The sequence below is a fragment of the Struthio camelus genome, chromosome 8 (assembly GCF_040807025.1).
Source record: "Struthio camelus isolate bStrCam1 chromosome 8, bStrCam1.hap1, whole genome shotgun sequence".
Classification (NCBI taxonomy): Eukaryota; Metazoa; Chordata; class Aves; order Struthioniformes; family Struthionidae; genus Struthio; species Struthio camelus.
The window spans coordinates 16,798,558-16,804,557 of record NC_090949.1 but is presented as its reverse complement, the minus strand read 5'-3'; positions in this window follow the sequence as shown (position 1 = coordinate 16,804,557).

The following is a 6,000-nucleotide window of genomic DNA, read 5'->3' as shown; positions in this document are numbered from 1 at the left end:
AAATAGCTCGGCAAGGCACAGCAAACACGGCAGCTTTAGGCTTCCTCACCTCCAGCATTAGCGCTGCCAAAACCGCCCTTCTGCTGCCAAACCAGGGTTTCTGAAGGAGATTCGTGTCACAAAACCAGAAGCTTTCTTTCTCCTCACAGAACAATTCAGTCTCGCAAGATAATTCCAGTAATTTAGGCAATAATTAATCCTGATTTTGCATGAGTTGCTAGTAAGCAGTTGGCAAATTCAGAGTATGCCTGTGGGGCTGCAGGGCATGGAGGGCTGTGTGAGCACGGGCACCTTTACCCCACACCAGATGTGTGGGCAGGATATGGCCCTGGTGGTGTGTGGAGTGCAAATCACGGCCTAGGAGATGGGGGTGGAGGGCTGTGTCCGCAAGGGCGCAGGCCATCCACCCACGAACCTGGGTGCATACACAGGAGAAGCATTTCAGAGGAGGCAGCTGGAGGTGCCCTCAGCTGTCTCGGCTAAAATACAGCTGGAAAAAGGGATCCAGGCACCTCCTCAAAGATCATCACTAAGTGCTCCATGAACTTCAGTTTTAGACTCATCTAAGGCTCGTTATGAATAATAAAATGATTGCACAAATAGTCTGCTCCCACATAGGAAGATTCACATACAATCAGCATCCCACTGGCAGAAAGCAGTGAGATCATGGGACCATAAAAAACCTGGATAAGGGGGACAGTAGGGGATGTGCAGGGTTATGGTGCAGGCACACCTGGACCTGGATGGAGCTGGCTCAGCGAAGCGAAGCTCCGAACCAGCCCTGCTCCAACCACTGAGCTCGTGCATGTAGCACAGTCTCTTCCTGCACCAACGTCACCGTTAATCCAGACCTGGATGGTCTGACCACAGTATCTGACTACACTGTACTTACTACTATCTGTAGTAAGCTACACTTACTCGTGTGTAGCTAATAATAAATACAAGAGTGAAGAAGGCTGTCCAGCACCTGAAGGTACTGAGCCAGGACAGGCTAACTGGTGTCCAGCCACGGGCACCCAGGGACACTGGGCAGGTCACATGTCTGTCGGGTGTGCAACACCTCCCTGCTGCATATGGATGGTGCGCGCGTGTGCGTGCAATGAAGATAAGCTTGTTAATGATTGTGCAGTGCTCATTCGCTGTGGTAGGGAGAGTTTTGCAGGTACTGAGGTTAGAATTTCATGTCTTCTCCCTTCATGGATTTAACTAAATCTCACCCAGGATTTTCAAATATATCAGGATTAGAGAACAATCTCTTTAAATGTGAGCTTATTTTTTCGCACTGAAAATTCCTGCAGCTGGGATCAGCAATAACAGGAGCAGTTTTAAGGCCTCCATCTTCATAGTGCCCCTATATAACGGGACCTACAAATTGGGTCTGGGCAACCTTGGCTTTGTCTGACTTTAGCTGAGCCCTAGATGCTTGTTGTGGTGAAAGCCAGTACTTAACTCACCTAAATCTTCGATCCATAAGTACAAACTGTTTGAGGAGAAACACTATCAGCTCATTAGGCTCAGTAAGCTCCTTTCTGCAGGAAATCTTTTTTATCTGAAAGCTTAGGAGTTTGGATGTAGCACAGTTTGGGTACAACCACCTAATAAATAGGGAATATGAGTGAAAAGCGCGTCCATGTGGAAAACCTGTGGGCACAAATTTAAATGCATCCTTGACAAATGCAGCCAGTAAGATACAATGTCTATGCAACTTACTATAGGAAACATGTCTCACCCACCAGGGGAAATGAAACGATAGTGTGAAACCTCACTCACGGAAAGGGAAACGATCGCAGCTTCATAGCTAGAGACCGCAGGGCAGAAGATACAGCTTACCCAGGTCATCCACGTTCTCCAAACAAGCAACTGGCCTTTACAACACCTCCAGCTTCCAGTTGCACAGCATCCCTGTTCCAACAATCTTTGCACATGTTGGCTAATTCTCAGAGGAGGGTAAATCCCATGTCTTGGTGTGTCCAGCAATACCAGCTGCGCCCCAAGAATTGCCCTGGAAACCAGAGGGGAGGAATACCCACCCAGCCTGGTTCCCTTCCCTCAAAAGGGAAGCTTTTCGGACCTCAGCTGTACCAACATAAGCAGCCCACCCACTTTTAAAAGAATAAGCAAACGGATGTGACTAGGTGCAGATCCAGCAGCCTCTGGCTCTGAGGCTCTCCTGACTACAAGGTCCTTGCAGAGAAGGAGAGGGAAAGGCTCAGGAGGTCTCCCCTCATGGCAGAAGGCAAGCGTAGGCTCTTAGTACAAAAGCTTTTCTGTCTCTATCATGCTGCTGCCCTTGTGGTGCAGCGGAGAAAACCGCGTGGCCCAATAGCTCCTTGAGGGAGGTATGCGCTTCAGCCTGGGCGAACAGCAGAGGATAGTGCAGTACATACTGAGCCACTGAAGTCTGGTTCAAACATACTTCAAAGCTCATGGAAGCCAACAGGGGTCTTACGTAGTGCTACTGATATTCAGATCAATCTAGAGTACTTTGTCCAAAACCACACAGTGCGATCTCGACGGAGTTATAAATAGACCCCAACTCTCAGGACTCCCCCTACCACTTCCTTCTTCCTGACTACACCTGCCACGCTTGGATGTTGTCTTATTTTTCCAGTGAATACAGTTCATTCATTTCTCTTCATTCTAAGGAAAAAGGAAAGATTTATAGTTGTGCTTGGACATCGGCTTACTTTTTCATCATGCTTATCCTTATTACTAGGAGCTAACCAGGAACTGGGCTCTCAGACAGGCAGCCGAAGGAGAGAAGCTGATCAGGACAGGGGCACCACATCTGTAAAATCGCATGGATATTCACTCACCTCCATAGATCTTTATCAATGTATAGCTGCCAGATATTGATGCCCTTTTCCAGCACTCAGCATTCGTTGTTACTACTGGTTCCTATAATGTGAAATTCATATTGTTTGAAGACAAACTCCACATATGGTGAAACATATTCATGGACAAATGCCGAAAGTGTCTGTGTTGAACGGTCCAGGATATCCACCACACCTGCACGCCTCCAAGTCCATAGTAACGTTACTATTGTTTTCAGGGAGACCAGGACAAAGCTCTGCGTACTCATTGCACCTAAAATTAAACGTAAAGTCTAACAGCAGAAACAAAGAAAAAATACAGCACAGCCAACTTTATCCAAATTGATGTAGGCTTTTATGGGATCATAAAGATCAGTAAAATGGTCTCTGTGTAACATACCACAACTCTAAACACAATAAAACTAAAATCAATGAACATTCTTTAAAATGAGTGAATACACCCACATAGTTCAAATTTCATTGTGTTTAGACATGCAGTAGATGTTCTGATACATCAACTTTGATTTTTCTTTCCCCTCCTCCCAGATATTCTTTTTATGCTGGTACAAAATGCATTGAACCCAGTGGGGAGGAGGGGGAAAGCAGTGTTTGGTTTTAAGCATTCATTAAACATCTGTAGGAGTTAATACAAAGGAAGAGTCTGAATAAATCTAAAAATTAGGAAATTGTACTTCTGATCTTGACTTCATCCTCATGCACCAATGAACACATTTTAATTTTGTTCATCGTTATTGTGTTTAAACCAAACACTGAAAACAACAGCCATCATCCAACTGTTATATATCATTTCTAATGACGGGGTAGCTTTTGTTCTAAATGCACATGTAAAGACTTGCACTTTAATATTCCGATTCTCAGCTCTTCAACTTAAAATAGTGCCTTACAAGTGATCTCTACTGATAATGACATACTTTTACATTAGAATTCCAACTCAATTCTCTGCCTTCCATAACCTACATATGTCTTTTGTTTTGTTTCAGTTTCTTTCTCTTGCAGGTTATGTAGATTTGGCTGCAGTGGATTTTTCCCCCAAAGAATATCCAAAAATATATGTCTGCATAGCATAGAGTTGGAATAACTGTTTGTCGCAGTCTGCTCGACAAAACAAGTTCTTTTTCTGTTAGCAGATTATTCATGAGAAGGCATCCACGTTTTACAAATGCATTCATTACTAGAAATTATCCTGTGAATTTCATAATTTAAGGCCAAAAGAGACTACTAGTTCATCTTGTTTGACCTCTTGTATAGTATAGGCTGTTACATTTCAGCCATTCACTAAGCTCAAAGACTTCATTAGACTAAATTATTTCAGTTCTCAGATTAAATTGTGCTCCATAGGTTGAGAAAAAGACAGACAAAGCTACCAGCAGCACCTAAGTCCCCTGCAATAGCAAGGAATTATTTACATGAGATATGCCCAGATTGTCCCAGCAGGTGAGGCTTAAATTTAATGAGCAGTAGGACCTACACATCTGAATAAGATCTTAGGAAAGATGATACTCTGCACCAGAGCACTCATCTGCTCTGGCCCCAGGGCAATTAAAGAAGGATTTGGGTCCCTAACCATCAATGTCTAGTGCCACTTGACACTTGGCCTGAGATAGCCTGGTGTGCCTGAGACACCTGCGCAGGACTCACCCCCTACACAGTACCTACTAGACCTGCGCCCCCTGGGAATGACTACTGAAGACCAGGCAAGACATGAAAAGCACCATAAGGTGGCACTAGATGCGTCTGTTTCAGCAGCTGCATTGGGTCCAAGGATGGGATTCAGCCCCCACGAAGACAGCTAAATTCAGGCTCCCCACAGGTAAGTCCTAACTCCCTTTACACTCTGAGAGATCTAGTCAGCACATCAGAGGAGCCCAGAGAGTGACGTCGCTCACCTGAATGCAGGTACCAACTTTCGGTAAGCTGACATGCTCTCCAGAGTCCTTTTGCTGCTGATTAGCTCCTGTTCTCCGAGTCTCACCGTGAAAGGCTCTGGTGCTCGGAGGATACAATCAAAACAAAGAACCAGCTGAAGACCAGAGAAGGATGCACGTGTGCAAAAACCTCCTTCCCATTCGGCAGTGACTGGCTGAAGCACCAGGTTTCATTAGACACTGTCTTCACACAAGTGGAAATGTTGATAATCTTGATAGCAATGCAAACAAGTCCATCAAAGCTCATTATAGGTCCCACCAAAACTCATCATCCAGACTGACCACCCACATTTTCCCCCAGTCTGTTCTAGCAAGTGGTTTTCCTACACATGCACATCCACTCAGCACGTAGTTTCTCTGGTTTATAGCCTTCTGTAGGGCTCGCTGGGAAAGTCTTTTCCCGTTATCTTTTTTGGTGACAAGTGGAAATCTCAGATACTGACAGTCTCTCACGATGCGCCGTAGTATCTCTCCTAATTACACATGCTTATCCTTTACCTCAAGCAAATCACAATTGTCTTTGGTAGTTGGGTCCCTTTCTCTTGCAGGCTTTGATATTTCGTTCCTTATCTTTTGCTCTGTTGCTGTCAAGGGTTTGTAGACTAGGCCTGGGAGAACACAAGAACATGCTCACCCCTACTTAAGAAATAGCATTTCTTCATGGCAAACAGTCAAATCTCATGTTGTCTGTGAAATCCAAGAGATGCGCAAATAGTGTAGTCTGCTTAGCACTTCTGAGAGGAGAGCTCTGCAAGAGAGCAGCTTGCCATTGTCCCCCATGGTGATGCATTTCCATAAAAAGACCAGAATCGAGGCCTTGTCAAGTATTAGAGTTCTTTAAATCATAGGTAAAGCTAATCTGTATTCTGACTTGAAGAAAATCTCTGAGAGGACAAAATACGCATGTTGATGGCAGAGAAAAAAATCCTATGTCTGCTCATTGGGGAAAAAAATCCAAGAATATTTAATGTGTGAAAATAGGACTCCAGTTATGCTGTTAAAAATAATGAAATCTAGGGTGCTAAGTACTATATGTGTTGCTTTACAACTTAAGCTGCCTGAGGCAGCTTTAATTTCTCTAGCCAATTTTTCCTAAATTATTTTAATTCACGCACCAAAAAATTCCTCATCTGCCGAGCAGGGGGCTGGATCAGAGGAAACCATAGAGCTCTCCTCTCCCCAAATGGGAGCAATAAAAGCCATAGATGTGAGCTGTAGTGCTGTGGGACCTACCTGGGAGC